The 17,198-nt window shown below is 48.2% G+C and overlaps 1 protein-coding gene across 8 annotated transcripts in view; it reads left to right on the forward strand.

Annotated features, from left to right (window-relative positions):
* LOC121596383 (follicle-stimulating hormone receptor) overlaps positions 1-17,198 on the forward strand; it is a 101,753-nt gene that overhangs the window by 47,053 nt on the left and 37,502 nt on the right. The window lies entirely within an intron of this gene.

A 17,198-nucleotide genomic window follows, 5' to 3' on the forward strand; every position in this document is an offset into this window, starting at 1 on the left:
ACATAAACACGGTACACGATTGTACGTATTCAATGCCAGAAGCGTGAACTACTCTGCCCCTAACCTAATTACGCAATTGAGCAGCAGCGGGAGGGCAAAGTTGAACCGAAGCTCGATCCCGAGGTGACCGAGGATGACTCGGGAGAACTGTACCGGGGCTGTGATGTACCGGGACCGGGAATGTAGGTTAATTTCCTTTTGTACACTTTCATCCGCACGATCCGATGTGCATATTACAACATTGGAACGTTGTTGGCAGTGTGTTGCCTTGTCCCCAAAAACACCACCCTCTGGATGCATTCGAAACCTGGCGGAGAAGGACCTGACAATGGCCAGCACAGTGCGGATGCGGTGGCCCCGGTGTCGCCTGCAAGTCTTTACGAGTTTTAAAGAAACTAAGGCGGGCTTAGAAAACCTCGAGCAAAAGCTCGATGCATTGAAATCGATTCGATACCGACTAAGCCAGCGCTGGAGCGAGGGCATGCAAGATTGTGGATGCACCTTTTCATCCAGCGCTCGAATTGGAATTGCTCCGAGATCGAAGGCGGCCAAGGTTTTCCGCACTCCGGGACCGCTATCTTACAGCCACACTGACACTGACCGAATTGCACCAAAGTGCAGCTTCCTGCAGGGCATGGGCTTGGGCGCTGGGAACAAAACCCCTAGCTCGGGAAGCTCGCTCCCGTTTCGGTGTAAAACCGGATGAAATATAACACTAAAACGCACATAAAAGTTTAATAACAAATGCTGGATGCGCGCTGGAAGGACTGCTGGAAGGGTGTTCTGTACCAGCTCCAACACACCCACACACACAATGTCGGGGATTGGGGGAAAATGATACCGAAGAAGTAGCGCACGAAATGATGTTATTGGACGGTGACGATAAGGAAGGAAACACATTGGCTTCCCATTCAACGGGGCTCAACCTTCTGTGAAGCGTCCGCTACTATCCGTCGCTGGCAGTGGTGTTGATGGTCAGCTATGCTATGCCCCGCTTTTGCCAATATCCACGGTGGCACCAGCGTGAGAACCACTTGCCCCCCCTGGCTGCCGTTGGTGACGCGAACCGAAACAATATAAATGGAAACTTCAGCGCTATTGCTTATCGAATTGCTTCGCCAACAGGAGAGTGTTGTTACGGGGGTCTTCGCGTTGCCCCACCGGGGTTCATGCTCGATGGGGGAAGAAAAAAACATTAAATTTAAAATTGCATCCTTAAGCGTCTCCCGCCTTTTCCCTTCCCTTGCTCTACGCCACCAAAGCGCGAGTGATGTGCTGCTGGCGATTAACGGAGTGATAAAACGAAAAGCAAGTACATGAACAAGTTGTTATTGTGTGCTCACGAGGTTGTTTTTTTTGCTCGATGCTGTTGTGGTTCCTTCCTTTTGCACTGTTGCTGCTCAGAGCACGATTGACGGGTATAATGGTTCGATTCGGATCTGCTTTGGAACGATCTTTCGAGTGCGGAGGTTGTTGTTTTGCTGTCGTGTTCGAAGTGCACAGTTGCAATACAATCTTTATTCGATTTTTTTATGTACTCTGCGGAGGGGGGCCAAGTTTGAGTGCAGAGCAAGGAGTGCATTAATATTGTTTTTTTTGAGCATCTAGAGCACATGCAACAGTTTTGTAAAAGAGAGCTCTCCAAGGTTTGATGATTGTTGTTTGTGTTTTGTCAAAATAGATTATTGCTTTGCTTTAATTCAAAGAAATGTGTAATAATCTCCGATTGCAGAGAAGCATTAATTTCCTTCTATAAAATACACATGTTGCGATCTGCAATCATAACATTAATGCAGTCATATTTGCCCGATGTCTAGACGCGCTGATTCCCCAGATTATCGTCAGCACTGTGTTGACAGACACGGCGGAACATTAACATTAATGCTAGAGAGCTGCCGCAGCACCAACAACGCATATGAAAACATTTTATTTTCACCCCCAAACGACGAAAAAGAACACATGTAAATTTTTATTGCAGATGCTGTCTCGCCAATTTTGAAGTGTTTTTATTTGGTTGGAAATAGCCGCACTGAGGCGAAAGTAAAGAAGTGCATAAAATTACTATAAAAATAGTTACATTTTCGGACCAAGATTTGGCATTAGATTACTACGAACGACCTGCAGGAGAAGACAGCAAACAGTCCAACAAAATCGCTAGTAAATGCTCCATGGAGCGTACAGCTAATCATCTGCGAAATCTGCTTGTCTCGGTCAACATAAAACCCGTCTGGCTCATCAATTCAATTAGCCCGATGCGCAGCAAGCACAAAAATAAAAGAAAACGCCTCCCATCCCAGCTCCAATGGTGCTGTAATTGTAATCTTTCGGCACGCTCAAATCACAGATCGCGCACCATTTCGCGCGACACCTAGAGCAACAAAGTGCCAAAGAAGTCTGCATAAAAGTTGCATCGTATTGATGTGTGCGAGATTTGTCTGCGCTTTTTTTTTTGGGGGGTGCTTTTCCCATTCTTGAAGTGGCATGGAAACAGAAGCCCGGCTGGCTGCCTGCTTTTAATTAGCAGCCAAGCGAGCAACAATCGTTTACCATCTAACCCGAAATCGTCCAGTCATGAACAGAACGGCAACAGAACAAGTTCTGCACAAATTTAGCTCATCCAACCACAAATGCGCCACCCTGAATGGGTTTTGGGGAGGGGATTTTTTTGTTTTTTCTTTGCTTTTGCACTCAACGTTTCTCAACGGCCCGAACACTGGTTCTACTTTGGTGTACGTTTCGGGCAGCTTTCGATAGCTAATTTGTCCTCGGGCGTTGGTTGGGCAATGATTTTCGGCTGGTCCTCAAAGGCGACCCCGCTGACATGTCTGGGGTGCATAAATTTTCCGTCCGTGTCGCCGTGTCACCCGTAATCCTTGACGGGCGCATTGGGTTGTAAATCGTGCAGCGGGCGGTTGATCGCACACGTCGTGGCACCGGCGAGCGCCGGCGGTGGGACCCCGACAGAAGCAGCAGCGATCGTGGCGCCCCTCGCGAACGACACAGGGGGACAAGTTTTGCGCTCCAAAAGCGCTGTCCTGAATTTATGTCGTTTAATTTGTAATTAAGACATGAACAATATACTGTCAACCTGAGTTCATTTACCCATGCCTGGGTGCTCGGCGGTAAAGCTCACGACCACTCGTATGCCTATAATTTGCCAACTGCATGCCCAGGAAACCTTCCCTGCCGAAGGGAAGCGAAAGGCAAAAGATGAATGTGAGACAAGTTCCTGGCAAAGATTGCGGCTGGCGATAATGAAACAGTGTTTACACTCGGTCGGAAATCGGTTCGATTATGCGTTTAATTATTGGTAAGCTTTTGGTGGAGGCTACCGTAGGGAGCAACCCATGATAATTTGCTACTATATCACAGATGATTACTGATGCATTTTCGGAGGTTGTTATTACAAAATCTGTGAACAGAGGGAGATAATAAGACAATGAAAGATGAATAAGCAAACTATCCGGCTCGAAGGACCATTTGCAATGGAGCGATGCGATGGTCCTTCGAACCGGATTATTCACTTTTTCAATAACAAAGCGTTGGAAACCTTGGGTAGCTTGCGCTATCTTAGCCATAGGTAACGTAAGCGAACCTGAAGAATGTATTGTCGCCTGTAATTAGCCTCTAATCATTTGATCTCGTTCTTTTATCATCTATATGATGCAATCTTATCAAGAACTCAAATGATGCAACACTCTATCAGGCTTTGTAAATAATGTTTTTCAAACTGCAATGTGATGCAATAAATGATGCAATATGCACTGTATTTTTTTAACATAAAAGCTTGAGGTCTCTAGAGTTCCAGAAACCTCATTTATCAATCCCAGTACAAAAAGTAACGAAGGAAACGCAACAAATTAAAATCCTCCCAAATTCCTGAGTGTTTCTACGCCTCATACGGTACCCTTGCCGACTACTCACATTCACCGTAATTCGCTAATTAAAAGTTATAAAACAATTCCCGCATAAACGACGATATACCATAAAAATTTGCTCTGCACCATCGAACAGCGGTTCCTTGTCGTAGTAATGGAATAAAACAGCACATTTATGAGCCAGCCACCGCCAGCAGTGTTTTCAGATTGGCCACAGCAAAATAAATTACCTCACCCTACCCTCCTAGCAAACCCATTTTATTGGCGAACCCACTTTGTGTCCGAATCAGCATTTCGAGCCATTCAAACTTCACTAGCAACTTACTTTTATTGCATTTCTTTTAATGTGCATACACACAGGCCGCGGCAGCGGTACGTGTGCATACCGATCAATTGACCCGCTTTTTTCCTGCGTTGTTGTGGCGTTGCGTTGGGAGTGAGGGGGTCATTTTATGTCTCCTGGGGAGGTTCTTTTTTTTCGGGGTGCGTTTTGGGTTGATTTGTGGCTGCAGACGGCCAGCGAGGAATCGGAATAAAGGAATCGCATACGGGCAATACGGTCCCATGCTTGATATGGCCGTTCCGGCTTACATTAATCTCTAATGCATCATTGAGTGCATTGCTAATGTACCGTTGCCGATATTTATGGCACCGTTGCCCAGGACCTTGGCTACTGTGCCGGTGGTGGTGACCCTTGCGTCCGAGTTGTTAAATTTGTCCTAATTCAAGCAAATCGAAACCGGAGAGGAGGCGCTTGCGCCTCACAACCGACCGCATGTCCTCCAGCTTGACAACCACGGTTTGACAGTTTTAATGTTTTGCCTTGTCGTTTATTTTTTCTACCCGCTTTACAAGCGGCCAATCTGAAATGCAATCGCCCTGCAGCAGCAGCGGCAAACTTTTCTTTTTCTGGGTCATGCGACACACGCAGAGGCAAGAGGCACGGGACCAACGCGGTACAGCATAACACCGAAATAGGAAACATTTTTGCTCATTAAAAAAGAAAAACGACTCAACATCACCGCTCAATCGATCGGGGAGGTCCGGATCCGGTATCCTAACCATAAATCCAAAGCTCGATCGGTTGTGGCTGGTGGGCTCGGCGGTTGTGGCGGGCGGCGACAGTACACGATGCCTTTATTTCTTTTTTGTTCCCACGGACCACAACTCGAAACCTACATTCGGGTGGGGCGGTCGATTTTTTTTCCAACTCGTTACCACCCTTTACTTGTTGCTCTGGCCCTCCCAGCAACCAAGATTGGCTTCAGATAGTATCCAAGCAGTAGCGATAAAATGATAAAAATTCGCTCAATAATTCGACGTCCAACAACGCGCGCCGACATTGTTGCGGCCGGCTGTTTCTTGCTTTTGCTATCATCGTCGGAGGCCTCTGTGTGACTTAAACATTTATTGGCGAAGGATAACCCGCCTGCGGACGAGATAATGCAAACGTTTTGGGGCGCCGTAAACGGACCTGCATTTGCTAGAGACAATCGCCTTCATGTCCTTTTTAGGGATTGTGGCGCGCATACAATAGTCATAAAATCATTCCGAGGTCACACAGTGCCCCTGTGTCCCGCGTGATGATGTGTGGCGGCCGGCTTGCATGATAAAGCACCAGATTTCCACCTGTCACTCGTGGGGTTTTGCAGAGCGATGATGTATAAAAATCGGTAGGAACTGCTTGCTTGCTCCACCGCCGACACCTTTCGGCACCTTTTGTGCGGAACAAGCCTTTGATGTGGGGCGGGCAGGCGGGTTGGTGCGTTTTCGCTTCCCCGGGAGCGCGCGCATTCCATCAAAATGGGTGCGTGCGCGTCGTAAGCTGTCGGGTACGATCGCTTCCGACCGCTGCTCTGGGGGCAGCGTGATAAGGCAATTAATCATCTTGGACCTGCTGCTACTGCTGCTACTGCATGAGGCCGATGCTGACGCGCACGCCGACAGCTGCAAAGCGATGGATTGTGACAGAGGGCGCGATTTCCGTCGCATCACGCATCGGAACACGGGGAAAAAAGGGAGCGCAATGTTTTCGGTTCGCTGTGACAGCCGGGCCGGGAAGACGAATGGTTTTCCGGTGGTGCTTGTCTAGGGACCAGCATTCCACGTTTGGGAGTAGTTGGGCGCTGCAAGCCGGGTGTATGATTTGGTAAGGCATTGGTTAGTTCAATCAACTGGTTGCTTGGGAACAGGTGATATAAAGTTTATTAAAAGTGAAAATTTGCTTCTAGCTGTTGATCGTTTTGTTGAAAATCCTCATTGGAGTTGAATATTCAGGAGTAGATTTTGATAACTTTACAAAGAAGTGATAGAGATACGGGAACTTATCATGGGATTTACATCAGCACCAGCTGGCGGAGAATACATGAACTAATCTACGCTCACTTTCGTTTTATTATAATTTTGAAAGTATTTAAAAGCAAACTAGAGGAGTTGAACTTTACCTAAGAGCTTCAAAATCACATCTTAACCTAAATTGAAAGCAAACATTGCGTCCATTGCATCTCATAAAAACCAATCCTCAATGTCCACGTCCATGGAGATGAGTTATATGCAATTATGAAACATAAAGTATCCGCGCGCTACCCATGAAAATAAATCTCCATTTGATTTACTCACCAACAGTCCCGCCCGGGGGTCTCAGCAGTCGGGTTTTGTCCCAGCGCTTTACCACCCTCCCCGGGGGCAGCTGTTTCGCGGATAAGCGATCGCTCAATCCATCTTGTCTAAGCTCCGACGCAGCAAAACTGCACCCAACATTCAATTTGCCGCCACGCTCGAACAGGTTGCTGGTCGCAAATAGGGAGGGGAAAAAGCAAAAAGACGAATCGGCTGCTCGTTTCGGTTTGGAATGTCTTCACCATGACGACCGGGGATGGGTGTGGAGTAATTTTTCTGCTCCCTTTTTTTTACGCCACCACCAACTCCTTTCGAGTTTCTTAGACCCCGGCGCTCATGTCTGCTCAGGACGCGAAACGACGCGGTACTGCGCTTCATTAACGAACAAATTAAGTCAATCTTCTCACATAGACGTCCACACACACACGCGCACGCACCCAAACACTGCCGCGGGTGCACTCGATCGGGTAATCGTATTCATGCCCTTTTTCATCTTGGAATGTCGCTCGGAGGAGAAAAAGGAAGGAACCGTATCGAGGAGAGCGCTTGGAAAATCGCAAGACGCACAAAGTGTTCAATGCTTGTGAGAAAGCAAGTAGCGGGAGTTTACCTGTCAGAAGCACGGTGCCGTTTGTCTGTTGGTGTTGGCATATTCCAACGTAAGAAATTCATTTAGATAGCTTTTCCCTTCTTTGGAATTAAAGTTTACATCTCCCCTGTGCTTCTAAACGCTTCATCAGAAATCGAGAAATCGGTTCGATTCAATCAACAACTGCATACACTTCAGGCGATCTGCGACATCATCGGAGTTCGGTAAGCAAGGAAGCTCGGTGGTGGGGTTTTGGGTGGCAAAAGTAATTAAAAATGTGTAGCTGCATCGTAGCAGCTTCTCACGACGGCACGGCAGCGTTACGTTTAATTACACCTCACAGGGCAAACACGATCAGGCCCCGGCATGCTCGGGCTCGGGTTGGAACTGTACTGCAATCCCCAGGATTTGTATGTCGCCTGCACCAGTTGCCATTAGATTGCAGCTTCACACAGAGTGTGTGTGCACGCCTCGTCACGATGGCAACATCACTCGCGCGACGAGCAGTAATCCCCTTACCCTGTCGGTTTGAAACATAAAAAATCGAATCGTCCGTCCGTGCCGTTGTGCGGCAAGGAACAAGTGCGACCGGATAGTGGTGCCTGCAGGGCGAATGAAGTTATTTGCATATTATTTATACTTTGTCTAAGTAATCAATACAGCCCGGGCGACGTGCCTTTGGTGGTGGTCTCTCCGCCTTTGGTTCGCACTCGGCCCCGTTCGGTGCAGCCTGAACGAAACTTTTGCCTGACTGACCCAGTTCCGTGGGCCGGGGGTGATAGATAACATCCGATCCGGACGCGCTCAGCCCGTCACACCGGCATCGGCACAGGCAGTAGCATTACGGAGTCATTATTTTGCGTCAGATAAGAAGGATGACTCTGTGGAAAGCGGCGGGGTGGCGATGCCATTCGCTGGAGCAGCGGGACGAAGCGTTAGAAGTGAGTAATTAGCGTCCAAAGCGTTCCGGGAAGTAAACGACACTATTTCATGGTAATTATTTGGAATAGATCTTGGAACTGATAGCGATTACCAATGAGGAGAGGATAAGATCTGTCTTAGAGAGTATGAAAATGAAAAGGAGATTGTTTTGGAGCATGATTTTGATGCATTTTCAGTAAAAATGTTGATAAAAATATAATTTGTTTGAATAGTATCTGAAATAAAGGTTATTTCTTCTAGTTGATGAGTTAAACCCTGGGATCTAGTTCAGAATTTTTGACAATTTTTGTAGAGTTGTCATGTCCTAAATTACCTTTAAGTTAAGCGTTATATATTATCTTGAGTGCCTATCTGAGACTTTATGTTCATTTATGACAGGAAAGTATATTAAATGCTGACACATTGTTGAAAATAACTGCATTATCTACATCACCAGACAGCATTCTAATCTCAGGTCCGGCAAGATAGCGACTGATAGGTGGCCAATAGCGCCATAATCGAAAATTATCGTCCAAAAGATCTTCTTCGAAACAATAATTACAAACCCTTCCCTTGCTTGCACTCGAGATAAGCTAACCTCTTATCGTACCCGATCGATAAGACTACGCCACGGCTTCCTGGACCGTCGTCCGATTGCAGACCAGTTGTGTTCACAGTTAGTTCACGCTGCATTTCACTCCAAGTCCACATCCAAAGAGGGGGCACCATGGGCACCACGACCCGTTTCCACCGTGCTGCCAGCACCGGCAACGTACTGCCACTCAAGGAAGCAACTCGCTGGGACGTAAACGCACCGGACGAGAACCTCCTAACACCTGTCCTGCTAGCAGCAGCCAACGGGAAGACAAACGCCCTCACGGTGCTGCTCAAGCGGGGAGCCGATCTGTCCCGCACGGACCGCTCAGGAAGTACCACCCTGCACCTCGCAGCAGCCGCCGGCCATCGCCAGTGCGTCGAGTGTTTGCTAAGCGTGAACGTCAACGTGTTCGAGCTAAACACAGCCGGCCGAACGGCACTGGACATGGCGAAGTTGCACCGTCAGCTCGAGGTGGCTGAGCGGCTGGAACAGTATCAGTGGCAGCTGGCCAACACGAACCCGGCCCGTGCCGGGCAGCTGCGCAAGCGGGCGGCAAAGCAGTACGAGAAGCTAAAGCAACGGTACGGCACCGTGATTGCTCTTAACCTTGGCGAGAGCTTCCGGGCGCTGGAGGAGCATACGGCACTGGAGGAAAGTGTGTAGTTCCGTTGCGTGTATCAGAGTTCGGCGACGGTGGCGATGAGAAGAAAGAGCTTAACTGGATCCTGATTATACGGGTACGGATTGACCTAATTAAGTTGCTTGCGGGATTGTGTTGTTTGTGATGTACTTTCCATCGTGCACGGGGGAGGGCAACAATACTCTGACTTCCGGGCTACGTAAGCATATTGTGCAACCACCAACCCCTTTTGGCGTGCGATTTTCTGCGTGAGTTGGTGAAATAGATGAGCTCTGATTTGCTTACGCGGTGCTCCGTTCCTTCCACCAGTAATGGATATAGTGATCGTCCATTCGAGGCCCTCATTTCGATGAATGAAAAGATTACTGACAGACGAGATGAGATTTTGTCCGTGCGATGGTGCGTCCGGGCACGATTATGCACAGCCCCAGTGCAAGTAGGAGGTCAGCAGATCCTTCGCACTGGCGAAGTGGTTCCGCCGGGTTCATGAAATATTCATTTTAGGCCGTGAAAAACTGGAAAACCTTCCCCGGTGGATGCCGTGACCCCAAAATCGACTCGCCCATTTGCGCTGATCGTAAAGCCATCTATCGTCGTTGTCTTCATTGGGTCGTCGGGGAGCCTCGGCCGCAAGTGATACGTGCATGTGGATTCGCCCGCAATGGTGGCAATAAACCTATCGGGGGAGGGAACCGCTGGATGTGTGTCAGAAAGAGCGGCCACCACCAACACCGCCTGGGAAAGTTCGCTTCCCACTTTTTCTCCCGCTTTGCGCTGGCGATACACAAAATTTCCATAAATGACTAGCTCAAAGTGGAAGAAATCCCATCAATTCGCCCCAGGGACTTGCGGCAGCACACGTCGGTAGGACAGTCTCCTCAATCCGCCCAGCGACTATTTTGCATCGTCACCGACTGTGTCAGCTATGAACGGCTAGGGACATGAATCGACCGGCTAGTGTGGGAAAAGCTCGATAAAGATAGACGATGGCTGGGTAGGACCAACTCCTCAACTCCAACTTTTGAGCGAAAAAGCGCACGCCCGTGTGCGCCCCCCGTCTGTAGTGCGGTTGATAACAGCCAGTCAGTACTTGCCGCCCAGGAGACGAAATCTCCAGTCTCTCTTATCGGTCGAAACTACGCCATGGGGTCGTAAACCGGTACGAGCGCACTTCGCTTTATAGGGCTTGGGGATCGATTTTGAAGTCCATTACTTTGGATCCGTTTGCTTTTGATCGTTTTCTTCTCGGTGATGTGTAATCGAACGGCGGCGTCATGGTGGGTTAGTGATGTGAGGAGTTACATGTGTGATCCGACGTTGTTACGCTGTCGGCTGGATTCCCGGATAAGCTGGTAGGGACGGTAGGCGAGCGAGCAGGTTTATTAGCAGTGAAATTGAACCGAGTTTAACAGGCAAATGAAACGCAGAGAATTGAGTAATGCACCATAACACATCGCTGTAAATAATCATTCAAATAAAGCTTTTTTTTACGACGAAAGTGAGTACCTAGACTGTGAACGCCTTAAGTTATGCAAGCTAGATCGTTCTAAGGTATGCAATAAGCAGTACATTATTGTGTTTTTTTTGAATAAAAAAATAAGTCTTGGAGCAAATTAATCCATCATTTTATCTTGTTTTGCGAGCTAACCTCAAAGTATGACATAATGCTTAACATATCCTCAGTCAAGTCAAACAAAATAAAATTTAAATCAAACATTTTTCAGCCATCAAATGCCACCGAATGGAATGCGCTTCATTTTTAAAAGCATAAATCACACCCTTCCATAAACAGCACGATCCACAAACACGCTCTAAAACTGGCCATTCGTTACAATTTTACTCACCAATCACCGACCTGCCGTCCCAACAAGCTCTGCGCATCGTTGAGTGCATTTCATTGATTTCACGACCATTTGTCAGCCAGATGATGCTTGCGCTTGTAAAGCTTGCCCGTATTTTTCCTCGCCCTTTTTCCGTTTGTGTATATTTACTCTCACTTTCACAAAACTGCTCTTTCCCAGGAAAAAAACACACACAAACCCCCTCGGGCCTGTCTGCCAGTCCTTGTGTGTGTGTGTGGCATTCCGAGAGGGAAAGAGTGTTTTCGCTTGATTACCATCATAAACTACACTCGCCTGTTGTGTTCTGGTGCGGTGCGCACGCGGACGATGTTTTACGATCGGGATGCCCAATTTTCGATCGAGAGCACTTTCACAGAGTGCCATTTGCCCGGTGGATGCGCTGTGGGTACAAAAAAGTCCTGGCCCGATTAAGCCCTGGCCCTGGACAAAAACAGACCACCCAAAAGCCACCGGTTGTGTTTTGGGGGTGGAGGGAATTTTGGCGGGTGGATTGAAAGCGAGAGAAGAAGCAAAACACAGACACAAAAAGTGTGTGCTTTCTTCGGGTTCGGAAAAAAAGGGTTCACACTTTAGACTTGAGGCGAAGGAAGGGGTTGCCGAAAGCAATTAAGCGACAGGGCCGAATTGGTGACGCGTCACTGCGGGAAAGGTCATCATCGATTTTGAGGGTATATTTTGAAAAGCAACGCGTTTTTCCCTCCCTGGAGGACAGTCTGGAAGGATTGACGGAGATGGCCCGTTGCTGGTGTCGGTGGTTGTCGTTTTGAATGGCGTGTTCGAGACGCCGGGGAACAGTGGCACTGATTTATGGCGCACCCAACGGACGGGGACCACACACAAAAATCGTGCCACTCGGTTGAAAGGAAAGCCACGAAATCGTTGGAAAACTGCATCGCTGGACACTATTTTTACGCCACTCGGCTCCCACTCTGACCACGAGAAAATCCATCATACGCACACACAATCAATGTTTGCGTTCGGATGAGCTTTTACCCACTCGACAGGGTGGCAGAGCAGAAAGATTTGTTGTCGCCTGCGGACAGATAAAACCCAAAATCCAACAGTGGAGCATCGGGAATGTGGACCCACGCAAAGAAAAACACCTCAACCAAAGTCAATAGAAGCGGGCCATGCGCTGCGATTGATGGTGGGAAAGCTGTGTATGTGTCTAGACGCCGGACAATCAATTGCCGGCTCGTTGGGTTCGTTTGAACGGGAGCATATTTATCCTCCACACTGTGATTCAATTATGCTACCAATCAAACAATTTGTTCCGTTTGTCTAGCCATCCCTTGCCAGCGGTATCATAAAACGGGTGCTAAAGCACTGCACTTAAGCCTTTTGTTAGTGATACTACACCTGTGCACGCTGTCGCGTGAACTGGGTGGCTGATGGGTGACGGCGTGCAGGTTGTTATTGATACCCGAAGGCCAATTAATGCACGGCATGTGCATTGGTGTGGTGCAGCAGCAAAAGCTGCCACACCGCTGCCGCCACATAGCAACATAGTAAGGCGGCGGACGGCAAGCGTCGTCTTACCTGCATGGCTAATGCGTTGGCTGTGGTTTCTGTGTTCTTTTTTATTGCACTCACCCTTCCAACTAACCTCCGACTCCCTGCCGACCGAGTCGATCGAGCCGGACCCGGACGAATGCGCGTGCTATGGAGACGTTTAATGGTGGACGATTTGTTGACGGGTGTCTCATCGCTGGCGGGGGTTTTTGTGGTGTCGGGTGATTGATTTTGATTTCCCATTACACTGATTAAAGACACGCTAAACGCTTCGGTGTGCCCCGGCCTCCCCGCCCCGGGAGCTAATGGGTTAATTTGCTCGTTTATTCAATTTAGAAAGCGGGGCTACAGCCGGGAAGAAATTGCACGGGAAAATTGCTCATCAAATTACAATACATTGTAGTGATTATTGGTATGAAGCATTATGTGTTGAATTCTCTTCTCTTATGTGGTCCTTACCTCTTGTTCTTGGGATTCTAGTTAGCTAGAAAAGTGTTCTATTGAAAAGCGCCAAAAGTTATGCAATCAGTAACACATTTAGTAAGTAAAAAGGCAGTTTTTAAGGCATATCCAGACGTTCCGAATGTCTACTGCAAAATTTCATGAAAATAAAATTCAATTTTGTACTCAATCTTCCCTAAGCATGAAGTTCATTTACGCGAAAACTCAAACACCTTCGCTACAAACCAAACAGCAATACAGCAATCTATCACCGAGTAGCCAAAAGATCAAACCCCCCATAGTGAGCATATCTCTTCCAAATCTCATTAGTAAATGAGCTCAGCCCCATTTGTAACTATATCCGTACTGTTTGCAACTCTTTTACGGTGAAGCAAACCAAGGAGCACTCTCCCATCGCGCTAGCCACCCTTCGCTTAGCCTCGCCAACCCTTTCCGCAAGCTGATTTCATTTCGATGCACGGGCCCAGAAAACAGCTGGCGGGAAAGTTTGGCCTTTTGCTCGCTTTTGCATGCACGGCAAGTAGTAGCGCCGATCCAGTTGCAGTTAAAGCTTTTGCACCGTTGGGGAAAAGCAAATAAGGACCCTGGACCCCACCCCTTTTCAATGGGACTCCTCCGCCGGCACCAGCACAAAACAGATAAAAAGCATAATCCACGTAGTCGTGAGTTTGTGAGTTTGCCACCGGAACATGTTTCCGAGTGTGAGGTTTATGGTGTAGCTTTCTCTCTCTCTGTCTCTCTTCCCGTGGATTACGTTTTAATCACATGTTTTTCTAAATGCTCTTGGCTAACCTCCCCCTGTGCAAGACCTTCGAATTCGTGGCTGTGCTTCCGCCTGATAAGGCTGCGCTGCGCTCCGGTTGTAAAAGTCGTAGCACCAAACCATCAGCCCTCGTATTACGCGCTCATGCACGTTCTCTGCACTGTACCAGCAGTGGGATGGGAAATGAAACTCATTTTCCTATTCCAACATACGACTGCCCCCCTAACTAACGCACTCGCTCCGACTGTGCAACTTTTCGCCTAGCTCGCTGCCTCCCCCCAATGTGCTAAACGCTGTAACGATATAACGGGCAATTTATTAAAAGTTTGTTTATTATTTTATTCATGGCATGATTATTATCATTAGGGCGTCGCTAAAAGAGCACCCGAAACACGGTACACTCAGTCGCTGCTACACGCCGCTGGCTGTATGGAAATGGTACAGGAAACGCGCTCATGGGAAAATGCGCTGCAGCGTAGGCTTTCCAGCGTTGGAGAAAAGGCGCTGGCCTCTTTCACCCGTGTGTGTGTGTGTGGCGCGTGTGTGACACACTGTCAGGCCACGAAACAGGTTAAATTGATGGCAAGGTAATAACACCGTAATCAAAATGGTCCCCCGCGAGTAGCGTGAGCAGCACGCTGGAGGGCCACGATACTAACCTGCTTGTGTGGGTTTTCCCTCGGCTCGTTGTAACTATCGGGCGGATTTTTTTCGATCTCTCCCATTGCTTCAATTGGTGCGAAGGGGTTTTTCCTGGGAGCGCGGAGGGAGATTCGTGCGCTTCACCAAACCTTGTCAGGTCGATTGGTTGGCGACAACGTGTTGGCGTGTAGGTTTATGGTCGCACAAACACACACACACCGTTGACAGCACGTTTTGTGGTTTGGGATAATTTTTGCTTGTGTTTCTATGAACCCCGTTTAACGACAAAGCAATATCGGGGAAAGGACTTTCGAGCGGGGATGGGATGTGTTGGAAGCGATTGCACTTTTGCAGTGGTCGGCAACCTTTTGATGCTCCAAATGTAATGAATTATTCTGCAAACAATCTATTCTATTCTATTTTTTACTTCAAAGCGTTGACATTTTTCGCATTTTTGTTAAAAACATAAGATTTGCAGTGTATTCTGAGATGCAGTTAGCATCAAATTGCCTGCTGTTTAGAAAGCGTTCCAACCACTGCACTGCGCGCAGAAAATAGAAGGCAGGCTCTGCAATAAATGTACACAACGCCGTACATAGCCGGAAAAGGGTGGACGCGTTTTTCAAACGACCTCGCCTCCGCTCGCTACACAGCCACGACGATCGTCCCAAGGGACCCTTTCAGCGTGTGCTCCACCACATTTGATGGTGCTGCATATGCTGCGGGGCGAAATGAATTTCTCGCTAAAACCATTAAACGCAACAGGGTGTGCGTAGGTTTGTAGTGCACCACGCGGTGGAAAACGGTGGCAAACGCAGCCACCCTCCCGGAAACGGAGCATCGCACTACCCATTTCACGCAGGTATTGGAAAATAAATTTTCCTTCCCGTTCCGGGGAGAACGGGTTGTCATGTATCGTTTGCAAATTTTAGGTCACGTTTAAATAAAAAGCAGCAAAATAGATTGCAGTAAGGAACGACGAGACGGTTCCTTCCATCGGTTGGAAACGATTTTAATGAACGGACATTAACTACAGGCCAAAGCGCAGCAGCAGTTCGGGACGGATCTGGTCTGGTCAACATGTTTTCGTTGCTTGGTTCGGTGGTCACGGCATTACACGCCAAAGTTGGCCAGCGCTCCGGGCCAGTTTGTTATTCGACCGAAGGGAGCTGCATGTCCCAATTTAATCCAGACACTAATGTACTGCCCTGGATGCATCTTTGGGGCCTATAATTTAAACCCAATGGCCTACTGAACCCAATGCTCCGTGGCTTATGTACAGCCCGGAAGGAAGTCAACAGGACGGGAAAATAAGTACCAAAATCGGGGCAAAGAAATTTTACCATCGATATCGCATTCTTCCGTCGGTTCTGGGTAGCAAAACACTCTTGCACGACCTACAATGGACTTACACTAACCGAGTGAAAACGATTAAAGGATTTGCCGACCGAATTTTATCATGCTCTCGGAACGCGCCCCCCCAAAAACATGAGACCAGCGTGGTGGTGGAAAAGAAATTAAGAGCAGGGGTGACACACACACACACATAAAAAGTTGTTGTTCCAAACGACCTTTTCTGCGGGCTCACGGTCTGCGCACGCCGGGAAAAACCCCGAAACGGGGGTAGGGATTAGGTAATTACGTAAACATAAATCAGCACAGCTTCCAGCTGGGCTGCCGCTACACGAGAAAAACAGGCCCGTTTGGCCTGTTCTAATGCTGTTTAGTTGTAGCCAGCATCGGGTGGCATCGGTTGCGGAAGACGACAACCTGTATGCATAATTAATGGTTTTTGCAGTGTGTTTTGTGCGAGATTTTAATGCTTTATACGTGTGCACGTGTTGATTTTCAGTGGTTTGTTGCATAATTGTAAGGACGCTCTGGGGCGGTCGTTTTTTAAGCTTAATTTATACGGCGTAGCTTCAGAAGCGGGAGCATTGAAATGAAAAGCTGAACGATCAATTGTTGTCAGCAGAAATCCAACCCACCTTGAGCAGCAGCAGCAATGAGGTGTCATCATCAGGTGTCAGGCTGCAGTCAACCGTTATTTTCTTCAACGGTTTAGTAGTGGATTGGCGCAAGGATGACGATGGTAACGTGGCAGTAGCATGTGTGCCTGCAGGCCGTGAGCATCAATTTCCTGCGCCTCGTTCGCTGCCAACTTCCTGACAGCGGCAGAACAAACACCACAAAGCTCCGAGGGAATCTCCGCCTCAGTGTACACGAGACCCGGATTTGATGTTTTGATTCGCCTGATGACAATGTCAACGAAGGAGGTGGAGCTCTCTCTCTCTCTCTCTCTCTCTCTCTCTCTCTCTCTCTCTCTCTCTCTCTCTCTCTCTCTCTCTCTCTCTCTCTCTCTCTCTGTGATGGAAAGCCGTTGTTTAATCGGTATTCATTTCATGTCACGTCCTGGATCGAAGCCGGATGGTTCACACACACGCCACCGAAGGGCAGGGAATTAGACAAAGCGGCTTCTGGCGCGTTGACATCGGCCCAGCCAGTGCCGGCAGGCGTTTGTTGATGATTGCCGGTGGCATCCGTGCGATATGTCACACTAATTGGACGATTTGCCGGTGGCGGTGGTGCTTTTGTTCTTACTCGCTCACCCAGTGTGTGTGTGTTAGATTACCGCAAACTGTCACCACACATGCCAGTGTGATCATCACATACGTATCCGATCGATTATGCTCGATCAATCAACAAGCGTAG

This window comes from Anopheles merus, chromosome 3R (assembly GCF_017562075.2).
Source record: "Anopheles merus strain MAF chromosome 3R, AmerM5.1, whole genome shotgun sequence".
Classification (NCBI taxonomy): Eukaryota; Metazoa; Arthropoda; class Insecta; order Diptera; family Culicidae; genus Anopheles; species Anopheles merus.